The sequence below is a fragment of the Bos indicus genome, chromosome 7 (assembly GCF_029378745.1).
Source record: "Bos indicus isolate NIAB-ARS_2022 breed Sahiwal x Tharparkar chromosome 7, NIAB-ARS_B.indTharparkar_mat_pri_1.0, whole genome shotgun sequence".
Taxonomy (NCBI): Eukaryota; Metazoa; Chordata; class Mammalia; order Artiodactyla; family Bovidae; genus Bos; species Bos indicus.
Window position 1 is genome coordinate 52,886,888 of NC_091766.1, and position 16,345 is coordinate 52,903,232.

General features: G+C 38.0%; 1 protein-coding gene across 1 annotated transcript in view; it reads left to right on the plus strand.

The window, feature by feature from the left end:
• The window catches only part of NDFIP1 (Nedd4 family interacting protein 1), a 51,052-nt gene extending 45,292 nt beyond the window's left edge, over window positions 1–5,760 (plus strand). Inside the window, exon 8 of the mRNA XM_070792119.1 lies at window positions 4,716–5,760. The gene's annotated coding sequence lies outside the window, so the exon portion shown is untranslated. The remainder of the gene's footprint in view (window positions 1–4,715) is intronic.
• The last annotated feature ends 10,585 nt before the right edge of the window (window positions 5,761–16,345 follow it).

Here is a 16,345-nt window from a genome sequence, read left to right on the forward strand (position 1 = left end):
GGTTGTCTCAGACTATATGCTTCTAGAAAAGAAAATATCTATCATATTTAATTTGCCAGGTTGTGAGAGGGTGTTGAAAGTCTTTAAGCAACAGAATAATACGATAACTTCATAAGTGAAATAAAAATTTTTCAAGCATGCCAACTTTTCAATATGTCAGATACTGAATTAAGCATTATACATGTACTTGTGCATATACATGTACAATGTGCTTGTATAAACAACAAAAGGTTATTAGTGACAGATAAGCTCAGATACATGCGTGGTAGAGTATATTCATAAGGCGTTTTTATAAAGTTAAAGCATGTAAAGAACCTATGTTCTTTTGGTTAAAGTCAGTTTCTTCAAAAGAGTGTGTACTTTTATTTGCGAGACAGTTTAGTCTTTAAGATTACCACTTACATTTATGACTGTTTTGGTTTTTTTTTTCCCCAAGAAAAGGAATGTTTTATTACATGTTTAAAATGTCGTGAGAGGTGGTGTGTCCTGAATTTGAATTGGGTTACACAGGCTGGGTGCAGATGGACATTGACACGCTCACCTGGGCCCTAACCCCTGTGATGTTTCTGTTACATCCTAACTTTAAGAGGCTAGTCAGATGTTTTGTGTGGTTTTAGTAGTTTATGTAGTTACCATTGTCATCTTCTTTCTCCTTCTGTGTGTCTGATTATAATTTATAGTTACTTCTGATCCTTAGCTTTAACTCTTACCTACCATAGGTTCAAAGTTAAGTCTTTGGTGTAGTCACAGTTCTCCTGATGATGAGCTTCTGAACCCACCTCCACAGTTCCCCTCATCCACTGGTGCCCACAATACCCTGAGAGGACAGATCGCTCCCTCCCTCTCTGCCTTCCTTCCTTCACAGATTCTGTAGGTCTGGTGTATTGGTGGCTTTGAATTTCTAAATGACTGAGGCCACACCTCTGTCTGGTCACTTCATTCATCTGGTTGAAGGCAACTTCTGGCTTCCTTAGGGGATGCATACCTTCTTTATCTTGCATCTAATACAGGACAGGTTGATGTGACAATGGAAGTTGAGAGAAAGCCTGAACTTGGCAGTTTTCCTGTTGTAAAATTTGTTGTTATTGTTTTGACTTCCTAAAATTTCTGAAATGTTTTATGGGTATATTCTAAATGTAAAACAACGAGCCTTTAGAGTTATGATTTGAAGCAGGCAGCCCTTAGTTAAGCAGTAATGGCGTTGGAGCTGTGAAGGGGTATTATAGACCTGGTGCTCTGTGTTTGGGAGTCAGAACCATTACAGTGCTTTAGGAGTTGTCGGAAACTTAGAGGTGTTTCAGTCGAGGGCATAATGGGGTTTCGTTGCTTTCCTGTCTGACTTTGATATCCTAGTTGATTTGAAATCATCCCTGACATGCCTAGAGGACTCAGAGCTCTAAATTAGGGGTTTAGAGACTTAGAGCAGCATTTAGAATTTTAATGACTTCCTTACTAATTTTCAGTATCCCCAGAAGGAATCCACAAAGTTATAATATCCCATGGGACTGAATTTCCTTTATTCATTGACACAGGTAGGAACTGTTCATCCAGAACCAAAAATAGAATGTTTTCTTTCTCTAGTTCAGAGGAAATTTAGTTTAGCTTGAAGATGTGGTAGAAAACCATTGTGTAAGATATGAAGATTTTCTTTCACTGAGACCTCTTACTTTCTTTACTGGAGGTATCACTAGTTAAAAGCTAGCTGTGGGCTTACTTTTGCCAGAAAGCCACAGATAGGAAATTGCTAAAATAACTTTGCTGTAGATAAAAATAATTCAATTCCCATGCTAAGGTCTGGCATTGTACTAGAAAAATGTATAAGAATAGTGACTTTTCTATTTAGACGGCCCAAAATACAGTGTACACACACACACACACACACACAAGGCTGCCCAAAATATGGGATACACACAGACAAACCTGGAAATACCCTCAAAAGATCTTCTTTCTTACCAGCCATAGTAGGTATTATAAGAGCTGAACACTAAAGCTCATATACTACTGTCATAGGGTGGCTCTTGGGTTCCCTTCTGGAGCTCATTTAAGCATATACAGGAAATCTGGTTTCCTGCCTCACAGCAAGAAAAGCCAAAAGACACTGCTAGAGCGAGGCACAGTGGCATCAAGAGGTGTGTGACTATGAGGAAGCAGGAAAAACAATATGTTCCTTCTATGTTGTATGAAAAGAAACATATCCCTTTTAGAAACATCTTTATCTGAAATGGTCAAAAATATAAAGTGTCCATACTTTATCTTATTTACCAGTTAACTGGAAAGTAAATTTTCATCAAGTTTCACTTCCTCTGATACCGCCAGATAATTGAGGAGTTAGCTATACATAGTAACTATAAGGTGGTAACACAGTTAGCCTGATATCTAACACTACTCCAAAAGTACTTATATATACAAAGTATAATGGATCTTAAATATGTTACCTTCACTACTTCTGAAATAGGAGGGGAAGAAAGTGTATAAGCCCTGATAGCATTAATGAGATGGGGCCCTTCATAATTAGATAGCAATTGCTGTGATCTGGTGAGTTATACATTCTAGGCATCAGATATCTTACCTTTTTTGCATATGATGATAAATGTTTTCATTTTCTTTTTTTCTATAATATTCCCCCTCCTCCTTAATACATCTTTATTTCCAATTCACCTCAGGTTAGTTTGACTTATTTGGGCTGTGTAAAGTAGCAAGACAGTAGAAAATATTGCCAGTGGAATTTTTGCTTTAAAAAAAAAATCACACAGGGTCCAAGAAGAAATTGTGTAGGCTGTTGGATTCCCTTGTTTCTTAAGTGATCCAATCTAAAGCTTAGTGGTGATATTCAAAGTCCCTAAAACCTGTCTCTTTTCCAGTTTACATTCCATCATTGTTTTTTTAGCAACCTGTGAATCAAATTGATCTCAACAGGCCTGAGTTGTAGAGAGCAGTGAATGCCTCTATAGCAATCTTTTTCATTTGGAGTTTGTTTGATGAATGAGATCACCCATCAGTAGACCTATCTAGGACCTTTTAATGGATTTTTTTTTAATACTGGAGAATAGTTGATATACAATGTTGTGTTGTTTTCAGTTATACATACACATATATCTATTATTTTTCAGATTATTTTCCCATATAGGATATTACAGAATGTTGAATAGTGTTCCTTTTGCTATACAGTAGGTAGGACCTCTTAATGGATTTTTTAGTGTCTTTTGGGTGGCTCTGACTTTGAGGGATCTGCTAAAACTAACTTATCTCCATGCACATAGCGTGAACTAAGTGGCCTGGTAGTTATCTGGACTGTATCTCATATTCTTGCAAAACTCTAGTGTTTTGACCTAATAGTAATTATTATATCAATTTTTATTTATTAATGGTAACTGATAAAAGTGAATTTACTTAGGCTTGTAATGAGTCTAACTAGCCTCATTGCAGAAATCTCTATTTGTCTTATGCCTACCAGACAGATTTTATTTTTGGTTCTACTTGGCTTCAGGAATCCTTATATTCTTGTGTCTTTGTCCTTGCACATTCTGAAATCTCCCTAAAGAAGAGTTGCTCTTATATCACTATCATTGGTTTGCTTCAGATCAAAACACCAAGTGAATTTGGAGTTTGGGAAAATATTAATGTTCAAAAAGAATATGTTGATTTCTTCCAGAGTTGTAGCTTCTCTGCATCTTGTCAACTTTTTAAAGATGTATGCAGTAGTCTAATCGGTCTATAAAAGGGCTGCTTGTGGCTTTTGCAGTAATTTTGAAAGATGGAAGGGCCTAGGTATGAGCCCATCCAACTTTCACTTGGTGTAGGGTACCATGACATAGTTTCTCAATAAGCTTTTGTTAAGTGTTAATGTATCTCTCTTTTTTTTTAATTTTATTATTATTATTATTTTTTTACTTTACAATATTGTATTGGTTTTGCCATACATCAATAATGTATCTCTTTAGAGTATTTTTTTTGACACTAATACAGGGAGTTATTTGTATTTTTTCCATGAGAACCAAACCAGTTTATATGCCAATACAAAAATTCATCAAAGTGTTATATGCAAATTGCATTTATAATAAATAGATGGACATTGTTTTGAGAGTATTTATGTCAGTCATATAAATTGCTTTATAGAATAGGGGCTGCACACACTTTTTTTGTCTACCAGAGATACCTCTCCCAAAATACAGTAACTTTTTTTCCCCTAATTATTGGGAAGAAGTACCTGTGGTTCCTATGAGTTTACAGCTGTTTTCTAACTTTGCTGTGCTCCAAGGATAGCATGACATCACTGGCATCCTTATTGGAAATCTTTCATGTGAGATCTGGCAGGGTAAACAGCTTCAAGTGTGTTTGGAAAATTACCTACGCATTTGGATTCTGCTGTCTCTTTGTCCCCAAGTTTCAGTCATTGCCATTGGTGTTAAGTGTGGGATGCAGTGCTCCTTGAATTCTGTTCGTGTGTTAGGTTTAGAGAGAGAGAGAGATCCCTGACCTCATGGGATTTAGAGAAAGCATTGAAGTCTTTCCTAGTTCTGGAGACCTTGATAACTTTAAGAACCAAAAATGTAATGTTTTTTGAATATTATGATGTCAGTGTATAGTAATCTTAAAGCTATGTTAAAATGTACTCATGTCTCCAAACATCCTGCCTTCTTTTGTGACTACATCCTTCTTTTAGCCAAAATAACAACCTAACCAGAGTTCCAATATTCAATATCCTTCTCTGGCAGATGTTTTCTGGCGAAGGCCTTCCTGCATTTATGAATTCTCTCCCAAGAAGCAAGAGAACACCTGCAGGAAGTGAATCAAGATGCGGAACACAGAGGAATCATCACCTGCTTTAAAAAAATAAAGTACTGTTGACAAAGATCATTTCTCTCTATTTGTTCCTAGGTGTAAAATTTTAATAGTTAATGCAAAATTCTGTAATCATTGAATCATTAGTGGTTAATGTTTGAAAAAGCTCTCGCAGTCAAGTCTGTGATGTATTAATAATGCCTTATCTATTGTTTGTAGTCATTTTAAATAGCATGAGCCTTGTCCCTGTAGTCAGTAGGGGGCAATCTTGCTTTTATTCATCCTCCATCTCAAAATGAATTTGGAATTAAATATTTTAGTGTAAGATATGTATAATGCTGGCCATTTAAAAAGGGGGTTTTCTCAAAAGTAAAAACTTGTTATGACTGCATTTCTGCACATAATCCATTTTGCTGTTAAAATTAATCTAGAAATTTATTTAATTGTACTGTGAACACCTGGAAGCAAAATCATAGTGCAAAATACATTTAAAGTGTGGTCAAGAATATGTTCTTAATTGGTAAAAAATAAGTATTAATTTCTTATAGTCTGTATTCTAATTTTGCAGTACCTTATTCTGTGTTGTGTACCTAAGGGATTGTAAAGGTGTTGTCATTGTGTAAAATAGAAAGGACAAGGACAAATGCAGCATAATGACTAATAAATTGCAATTCTCGACACTTTCTATATGATTGGAATCCCTGCCCCCTTTTTTCTTTTTCTTTTGTCTCCTGATGATTAGGCCAGGGGCTAGGAGTAGAGAGGGGATTAGGTACTAGGAGCAAATAAAGAATTAGCGTGGAACTTTTGAGATGATCCCTAACATACTGTACTACTTGCTTTTACAATGTGTTAGCAGAGACCAATGTGTTATAAATGTAGAGTGACGTGCTTTCTGCCAAGTGGTAATTCACCCTGGTTTGCTATGTTAAAGCTGTAAATACAACAGAACATTAATAAACGTCTCTTGTGTAGCAACTTTTGCTGTGGATTACTATTTAATTTCTTGGTTTGCACTTATTAATTGCCAAGGCAGTTTTTTCTAATCTTCATTCATATAGATACATACACAATCATTCAATAAACACAAAAACTGCTCTTGGACCAGTTTTTTTCTTTTTTAGCACGGGATGTTACTTTCATATCATATTCAGTATATTTCTAAAAATGTATTAGTTCTTCAAAAGACGATGGGCTAAAATAAGGGAGGAGTTGTAGAGATTGCAAGTCATTCTGGAATTCCAATTATGCTTCATTTTTAGACATAATCTTAGATAATTTATTTCTAATGTTTTCTGCATGTTCTCTGCATTTGCCCTTTTTCTCAGTTGAACACAATCAGCTGGTTTAAGTCCTGTGAGCAAGTGCCCAGGTGAAGCTAAAGCTTTCTCCTTCCTCCTGATTTTCTCTTCTTGTCTCAGTTGTGTTAAATTTAGAGACCAGTAGTTTTTATAATATCAGCTGTTTGGTTTTTTCCCCCTCCACTTAATATATAAAGAAAAAATGTAGCAAGATGGTTAAATAACTACACAAACCAGCACTAGCATGGTATGATAGCTGCAAATGTTCATTTATTTGCTGCATGTGAACATCCAGGATCAGCTTAGGAAGTGAATGTTCAGGGGTATCAGTAGGTAATGCATAGAAGTGTGCATTATTTGAAAGCCAAACAGGAAAACTGAGTGCCTCCTGGAACAGTGTTTCAAAGACTACTTATTCTAACTCATTTATTGATTACAGTAAGTAATATAACATCATGTTCTTGTTTACAAGTTATATTTTACAATGGATACAGTCTTGAAAGTCTCTGAAGATTTTTTTAATATTTTGAATTAGATTGTACCAACCATAGACTTTGGAGGCGTTTATAGCCTATCATGTTCTAACAGTCTGAATAAATTTGGACATTGCAACAGAGAGAGCTATTTAAATTATCTTACAGGACAAAATAGACGGGCCCTAGATCACATTAACTAAAACATTGTAGTTTTGCTTTGTGTTTACTCTTTAGGTCTTAAGCCTTATTTGACTTTGTATTTGAGGGCTGAAATATTTGGAATTCTTATTTCTGCATATTTCTGCAAAGTCCTTAAGACTTTGTTATACGTAAACCTAAGGTTGGTATGCTTTAAAATTAATTAGGATGGTGATTTCTCTCTTAAATGTTCTAAAAATTCAAGTCTTTGCAGATATATAAGTTACCTGGGGTCCTCACTGTTAGGGTGGAAATGTTTGTTCTGCAGTATTACTTTTTATTTTTCTCTCTCCCTTTGGTGGGTTCATTATTAAGAATAACCCTTTCAGATAAAGGAGAAGTGTTTAAATTATTTGAGAGAGAATACTGAGGAACCACTGTTATTTGCACAAGGTTATGGAATAAATTGGCTCTGACCTTGGGCTGAGGGACAGCTGGGGCTCATATATGACTTCAGAGGTCCCTCTTGTCTCTGACTTACTGTTGCCAATTGGAATGATGCAAACAAAGTTATCTGACTTGAGCTGTGTCCCGCTGTGGGTTATTAGTAACCCAAATGAAATTTCTTTTGGCCTTCATTATATTCTTACACTATATTTAAAGGTAGAAAGAACTGAAAGGGAATTTCAGGGCCAAATGAAGTAAGCGGTTGCCTGAGGTGTCAGGGTTCTAGGTAAGAATCAGGAAAAATACACCCAACAAATGGAGTGCTGGCCTCAGCTTTGAGTCCAACTCTACCACCTCTTACGGATGTCTGACCTTATTGAGGGGTTGGATAGTCCATACTGAAAAATCACCTGTTCCTAATACTAGTAAACACCGATAATCAAATTTTAACTTAAAACATGCCAAGGGTAGACACAGAACTGTACATTTATGTAAAATACGAGAGAATAATTTATGAAAAAGTAATATGGGTCCTACTGCCTACCTGAATCTGTTTTTTTGTGAAACCTTAATTATGAATACAGGAAAACCATGTATGAATATAAGATGTAGCTTAATAATTTTCAAGTTAGGCTGATGTTTTTTAGCTAGTTAGATTTTCACCTTTTCAGGCTTTCTGAAGATAATTTGAGGGATGGTGAGAGGTGTAGCAAAATGCAAATATGTTTCTGTAGATGGTTTGTGTGTTTAAAAAAATTCTTGCTTTGCACATTATTAAGCCTAAATAGCAGTTACAGTCTCTAAGGATGATAAGGTGAGATAAGTGAGAGCATTTGGTGCACCACCAGTACTAAAGGTAAGTACTGGAGGTGTAACTTTTCTATACTGTGTGGTTGTCCCCATTTAGAGCACCCACAAAAAGTGCTGTTTGACAGGGAACTTCTGAGTATTGACTCTATGTTCTGCTGCTGAAATGCAGGACATCTCAAAGAAAGACACCGAAATTCTTTAAGGGAAGGGTAAGTTCAGGTCGAGAATAAAAGACTTTCAGGAGGAAAGGAGTTACAGAAACTGATTTTGTATTCTAAAAAGGGGTTCTTTGATAACCCAGTTCCTTTCTTAAGTACAGCTTTATAACCTATAGAAAACCTGCTCTTTGGACAACCTAAGTGGAGAGCTGTCCTCCTGAGACAGTTTCTCTGTCTAGAAATTTGAAATCGTCCCGTCTGCTTCGTGGCATTTTGGTCCCCTCAGCTCTCCAGTTAGTCTCAGATTTTGTCACTTGTAGTATAGACACATTACTTCAGTTTTGTTTTGATGCCTCTTTTTGCTTAAAAGTATGTTTTATTTACCAAAAAGCATTGCATTCTGATTTTGAGAGTTTTAATTCAGTTGGCAGATTTGTAAGATGTAAACTTAAAGGCAAACCTATTAAACCTGAATATAGAATGTGTTAAATAATGAGAATCATCTTATGTTTATGCAGGATTTCATCCAGGTCAGAAACTGGGATGTAGTTTTGTGAAACAGACATCTCCCAACCCTGCGTTGTGTTTATTCCGCTCTACAAGTGATTCGTTTTTACCAGTTATGTGAGAAATGAAATATTTCACAGACTTTTTCCCATCCTTATGTGATTGCAGGTTTATAGACAACAAAACGGAGAAAAGCGGTTTCCCTAAATCTTATACAAAGATTAGTGCGGAACTGCTGAGAGGTCCGTATTCATTGTTGTTCATTAGTTATCTGGAAGGTTCACCAGTGGGTCAAAAACCTAAAAAAACAAAACAAAAAACTCAGATATAGGGAAGTTGATTTCTTGCCATAAAGTATTATCAACTAAACTATAGAACTAAGGGAGTGCTGCCTTCTGACTCAAACCCAGCCTCTCTTCTGAAATTCATCCCGCGCTGCACTGATTTTTCACCTTGCTAGTTAGGGTTTGCATTCACATCCCCTACTGAGAGCTGCTTCCTCCATTTAAGCCAGTTACTTCCTGAGCCAAGGAAAGAGGATTGGAGCAACCTATTATCATAACTCGGCTAGAGTTACACTTGATGAAACATTCTTCTTTTCATTTGCACAAGAGTCCGAAATACCTAAAATGTCCCCTTAAGTGAGATTTTAGAAAGAATTTTGCCATCTGCTTCCTGATTCCACATTTTATTTTGACAGAACATTTCTTAGGTTGTATGTGGCAGTCACTGGGTTTAGATGTCATTCTGGTCATTTTAGTATGTTGGTTTTTTTCCTCTGATTATCGATTGACATTGAGGGGTTTTATACTCATGGGTTATTTTTTTTTTTTCCAGTTTGCTTTTTAACTAGGATTGCCAATAAATTACTAAGTGAGCCACTGGATAGATGAATATTTTCACCAATCCTTTTATTACTAGCATCATTTGGTACTGTGTGTGTAGTTCTTTTAAAAAGTGATTACTGGTGGGCTACAGAAGCAAAAGTAGCTGTCTCTTTTTTGGGGGTGTGGGTTTGGCTCAGTGAGTGTCTAACCCTGGGTCCCTGTAACCGTGGTCATGTGTATGAGAAAAGCCCTTTTTGGGATAGTTGTATTTGTTTTCCCTGTGGCTATATTTGTGAGCTGCATTTTAATCTGTATGTAGGTCTCCCAATTATTTTTGTCCTTAAATGCTTCTGTGATTTAGCAGTTCTCTAGATTTAGGTATTAAAACTTAACTTGTTTTTCTAATCCTCATCTGTGGAATTTACAATGGTCAGGCTTGGTTCTTGCTGCAGTTCCACAGAGCTTCCGAATAAGGATAATGGGTAAGTACTCATCTCAAACCTCTACTTTTCATGGAAGAAACCTGAAAAGCATGCATTGTTGTTGTTTAGTCGTTCAGTCATGTCTGACTCTTTCATGACCCTACAAACTGTAGCCCCCGGGCTCCTCTGTGCATGGGATTCTTCAGGCAAGAATACCGGAGTGGGTTGCTATTCCTTCTCCAGGAGATTCTTTACTTCTGAGCCACCAGGGAAGCCCAGAGCATGTATACCTACACTTAAAATTATGAGTTAATTTTTCATTAGGGTATTTTCATGGCACTGACTGTTCAGTAAAATTAAGAGTTATTTTGTCTTCATGTAGGTCTTCTCAAAGCCCATGGCTACCATATTTTCTTCTTTTTATGGCAGCACTATGGGAAGGAATGTGTTGGCAGATCCATGGGGAAAAGCCATAGGGAAAATAATTTCTGAATATTTGGCTGTCTAAGAGTGATCATAGACTCTTCCTTGGAGGTCTTAAAAAATAGGGTCAATCCTTCTCTGGAATGGCTTAAGGGTAAAGGAAAAGGAATGGATTAGCAGGCCCCTGAAAGTCCCTGAGAACTCTAGAGGTTTTTTTGTGGCCCATGTCCGTGACAGATGGAAGAGTAAGTTCGACAGATGTCACGTCTGCTGTTCCCAGGCTATGCTGTCTTTAATGTCGTGACCTTCTGTGAACACTGTCCTAAATAGCCTGCAAGAAGGAAGGGAGTGTGTTCAAACTTCTGGGAAACCTAAGTTGGGTGGCTTTTTACCTGCTGCTACAGTTTAAGATCCAGTAATCAAAAAATTGTACTTTGTCAGAATCCCAAAATGAGGACTCAAAAAAGCACACTCTAGTTTCCAAATTCATTTTCAACCTTTGCATATTCTGAAGGATTTTAGTTAAGATGGCATTCCATGATGTTACCTTTAAGACTCCTTTTCCTAAAGGACCATGGGAGGAAGAAAGAAAGAAAAGATTAGGTGGGTAGGGAGGGCCCTGGAGGAAATGAAGTCTGATTTGTTAAGAGAGGAGACCTGCAGAAGAGTGTAGCAAATCCATTCCTTTTGTTCTTTGCTTCTGCTTTAATCCTTCAAACTCACAGGATAAGATTGCCAACTAATTGCTGGGAGCCCCCTATAAAAGAGGATTGGTCTAAATTGAAGAATAAAGTTAAAGAGTGACTAAAATTTTTTTAAAAAATTTCTCTTTTATTCGAGTTTTTTTTTTTTTTTTTACATATGATTATGTCTCCAAGAAGTGGTTGGATACCTTCTTGAGAGATTTTCTTTAAAAGAGAAAGAAAGGGAGAAGAAAATGTTTGAAATTTCAAAGACTCTTTCCCCCCCCTCCACTGTAGGATTTATGTAAGCGTGTGATGAACTAAATTCATTAGGCTGTAGTTTAAGGAAAAAAAAAAAGACTAATGTGTTTTATGGTGGCATTTTTATACAAGTTGCTCACTGGTTGAAGTATGTTGACCATTTTAAAGTGCAATTTGATCTTTTAGGGGGAGACATTTAAATTCTCTGAGTATACACACTGTACCTAGGACAAATTATTGTGTTTTTACTTTGGTGCCAATCTCAATTGTGTCCTTGTTGGGTGCTTATTTTCAAATAGTGCCAGATCCATCCAAAAACAGTATACTAAAAATTGTCATTAAAAACATATCAAGTTTTATTAGCAAGTCATGGATACTTTTACTGCCTTTTATTTATTGCTGGGTGTATTTGTGTTGTGCAGAAAATATGTAGTGCAAGTCAGCTTCAGTAGCAGTTTATTATTTTTTAATTTGATGATGAAGCATTTACACTCTTAGTTTATTAGTGAACTTCCCATAAAACTTTTAGGAACACAAGGGCAAAGCAGAGGTCATGAGTTTACCCAGGCTGGCCTTCTAGAGCGCTGCTTTGGTGACATCAGATACCCGAAGGGAAGCCAAGACACTTTCCTGTGTCCTCACATACCAAGTGGCTTTGGCTTCACCTCCATCTGCGTATTTTATTCCCCTTGGAAAGACTCACAGATGAAATTTAGATAATCACCTGTGTGTTAGAAGTGATAAAGTCCACCTTCTGAGAAATATGGTTTCTATATATTATATGTATTTTTGATCCGGATTTTAAATTTGTATTTCTTATAAACAACTTTATCGAGATATGATTGACATACAAAAAGCAGTACATATTAAATGTATACAACTTGATGAGTTTGGAGAATGGTTTACATCTATGAAACTGTTACCACCACAATCTGTGCCATGAACATATCCATCACCTCCAGAAGTTTCTTCCTGCCTCTTTATTATCTTTTTTTTTTTTTTTGGATGATAACACTTAACATAAGATCTACCCTCTTAGCAGATTTTAAAGTACACAGTAGTGTTGCTAACTATGGGCACTATGCTGTACGGTAGATTGCTGGGACTGATGTATAATGGAAATGCTCTGGCTTCTTGAATACAGATGTTTCAGGCCATCATTTGATAAATACTCATTTCTCTTAGTTGGCTATGATGTATATGATCTTGTGTTGGCTATGGTGTACCCATAATTTGTGCAAGGGAGCCCCTGGGCACAAGGAGGTTCTGGTGAGGGAGAAGGCAGCACATAAGACAAAGTGCTTTCCTGTGCAAGAAACCATGATACACCAGCATCTTCTCTGCCTTATTTGCATAGAGGTATAAGAAGTTTACTATACTTTTCAAGCTATGATGACCTGCTTCTAACTTAGTTTTCACCAGAGGAGCACTAAGTGAGTGAAGTAGCTCAGTTGTGTCTGACTCTTTGCGACCCCATGGGCTGCAGCCCACCAAGCTCCTCCGTCCATGGGATTCTCCAGGCAAGAATACTGGAGTGGGTTGCCATTTCCTTCTCCAGGGGACCTTCCCGACCCAGGGATCGAATCCAGGTCTCCCACATTACAGGCAGACGCTTTAACCTCTGAGCCACCAGGGAAGCCCTATAGTTTTCACCAGATGAGCACTAAAGATCTTCTTCAAGCCAAATACCCTCCAAGCAGAGAGAGGCTCTTACCACCTGAGGAGCCAAGAAGGATGGGCGGGAAAGCATCTCCGGGCTCTTGTGAAGCGGGACCTGGAAAACCACTGCCAGGGGAGAAGCGCTCATGAGTCCACTTGCTCCCCACTTGCCAGCTGTGTGGTCTTAGGTCATTCGCTTGCCCTATTCAAAGTTTGGTTTCCTAATCTGTGTTCCAGAATCTTTTCTCACAAGGCCACTTTAGTTCTAAACAAGATAATGTAGTTAAAGAGCCAGTCACCAGAAGACAGCTCTTTACAGCTCCCCAGCTAGGTACAGCACTGGATCCAAGGGCAGGACATTAAAAGCCCAAACCTGTTGTTCAAACCTGGGCATTCATTTCCTTTTGAGGACCACATAGCTTTCATAAATTCTGCCTTTCCTCATTCCTTCACTTTGTCAAGGCTGTCATTAGACCATCCCTGATAAATCAGATTGCTCTTTTCTGCCTAGACTCCTGCTGCCCAGATGAGAGTATGACTTACCCTTGCTTCTCTGGTAATACCATCATGTGTTTCTGTAGGCCCTTATATTTATATCCATGTTCATTTGATCCTCACAGATTACTATAAAAGGGATCATTGCGTGTTCCTTACTGCCAAGCCACCAAAGTCTCCCTCCCCTTGGCAAACGATTTTTCAACACTCAGTCACATCAAAACACTATAAATCCAATAAACTCTGATTCTCATTTCCTTTCCTGAGTTCTGTGGGCTGAAATTCTGGCCTCCTTTTTTCTCGGGCCATTTGTATTATGTGACAAGATTTGCCATACACTATCTTTGTGTGGATTTAAGTCTTCAAAGCATCCTTTGAACTCCTTATCCTTCGCCTTACTTCTTTCTGCACTTGCCTTAAATTCTTTGCTACTTTCCCCGCCCTTCACCAGATCTTTACCTGCCGCTCTGCACCTCCCCCTAACAAGGTTCCCAGTCTTTGTGGATCACTCTCCCTGGCTTTACCTTTGCCTGTCCCAAACCCTACAAGTCTCTTCTCTCCCACTGTAGTGAGAGCCATCTCCTTGCCTTCCTCCTCATCTTTCCTGGGCCATGGTGTCTAGTTACTCTCTGCCTTCTTCACCTTCCTGCTGAGCCCCCACCCAACAAGATCACATACTTTATTTTCTTTCCTGAATCCCACCAGTTAGCATCCCTGAATGTCCCCAGGTAGATGCTTCCAGCCAATCCACTCCCACCCCACATGCCTGACTGTTTACTCCTTTCATGTAGGACCTGGGGAACTTTGCACAGATGAGGCCTTTATGGGCTCATCTCCTCTCCATGCCCCTCTGTGTTAGTTTGGTCATTAAACAGAAGACATTGGGGTGTCGTCTGCTCACTGTTCCTCCCCTCTCTGCATGGACACAAATGACTTAGGCATGCATCTCTGGAAGACGTGGTCCTGATGGAAAAGCTCCTGGCAGTTGCCTAGCCCTTATCTTCACAATCCTCTCGATGTTCCTGAACCATCTTCCAACAAATACTAGGATTCTGTGTTTTTATTTGGAATTTTATCTTCTAAAAATATCTTTAACCATTAAAAAATCAAATAAAATGTCTGTTGAAATGTGTATGCAACCAATACACATTTGTGCTCTCATTTACACCTAAGTGGAATAAGGAGAAACTGAACCTATAAATGAATTTATTCAATAAAAGCAGTATTCTATCTGCTTTATAGATGGGATCTCAATAAGATTTTGTTTACAAAAATGTTGCATAGCTTAAAAAAAAAGGGCTTGAAAACAACTGCACACCTCAGTACCCCCCCACCCCCCTGCAGCACATCATCTCTCACTGTGCCTGAAACTATCAGCCCATCATACATTTCCCCGCCTTGATCTTACAGGGCTTCAGAAGATACCCTGATTTTGCAAAAATAATCAACAAATCGAAAATTCAACTCTAATCCCACTCCCCCCTAAAAGCAACTGTTTGGTTTTGGTTTTTGTTTTTCAGCCTTGTTTTTGTGGCTTTGTCATTTTCACATAGTGTAGTACTAGCCACCAGGATAGTCTGGTGAGATGAGGTCTCTTATTAAGCCATTCTGCTTGTTAGCAATTAAAAAAAAATTTTTTTTTTACAGTCTTGCTGCAGTGGAGATTATCTTGCCTTTTCCTGCTTTTCAGCTAGTTCTGATAAATCCTAAAACGTAGTGTCTTTAAAGCCAATTTCTAATGCCTCTTCTTTCCACTGCTTCATTCCTAAGGAGACTGACTAGGATTTTGCAACAATTATAACAAAGACTTCCCATAATCTTAGTCTTTCACTCATAGTGTGACCAAAACATTTCCAGTTCTTTGTTCACCCAATATTCACATCCAACTCCTTGGCCCCAAGGATAGAACCTACTGTAAGATTGCTATGTTACAGATGCCTATTGTAGATACACAGTCATGGGTACTATTTATGGAGCATTTACCATTTAAGTACCCTGCTTCATTCTTTATACACATTACCTCATTTAATCATCCCAGATCTTTGAGGTGGGTAGTACTATTATCCTCACTTTATACTTTAAAAAACAGAGGCCCTTTTTAACCAGGGAGGTTAACAGACTAGAGCTCCAGAGCGGTGAGGCCAAGGTTGATTGGGTTGGTGGTGTTAAGAGTGTGAACTGCTGACAAAGATGCAGCACCTGTCCTGGGAGCGCACCTGCCCCATTCCCTCTTTTTATTCTCTTGCCCTTTCATGACCTACACTTACTGTTTCATTGCCCCCAGGCACTCCAGCCAACTCTCCTTTGCTGGAGTGGGAGTGGATTCTGGCCTGAAGGTACAGTAACAGTGGCTGACCTTGGCCTCAGGCTCCCCACCTCATTTCACAGGAGTCTGTAATCCCCCGTCTAAGCCAGTGAGGCAGACCTAACCAATGACGTGGGTCTTTCTAGTTACTACTCAAGTGAAGTGATTCCTGTAGGCTCTTAGAGCTAATACCAGGCAGAGACAGGACAAGCCCTTCACTTTGTCTCTCAGATCACACAGAAGGACGTCTTAAGACCGTATTTCAATACTAATTTCTTCTTAATGGCTTACATTTATTCAGCACTTTGTGTATCTAAGTGCTGTTATAGTACTTTTCATGCATAATAATCTTTTAATCCTACAATAATTCAGTAGTAAAAGTTTTATTATCCCCATTTTACGCTGAGGGAGGTGGCTCAGAGAAGTTGAATAACTTAGGTAATGTCACACAGCAAACAAAGCAAGGATCCAAACCTAGGCACTCTTTTTTTTTGGCTTACAAGTTTTTTGTACTTGTTTGTTGAAGTATAGTTGGTTTACAATGTTGTATTAGTTTCAGGTGTACAGCAAAGTGATTCAGTTTTGTGTATATATTCTATATATGTATAACATATAATATATATTACGTATATATTCTTTTTCAAATTCTTT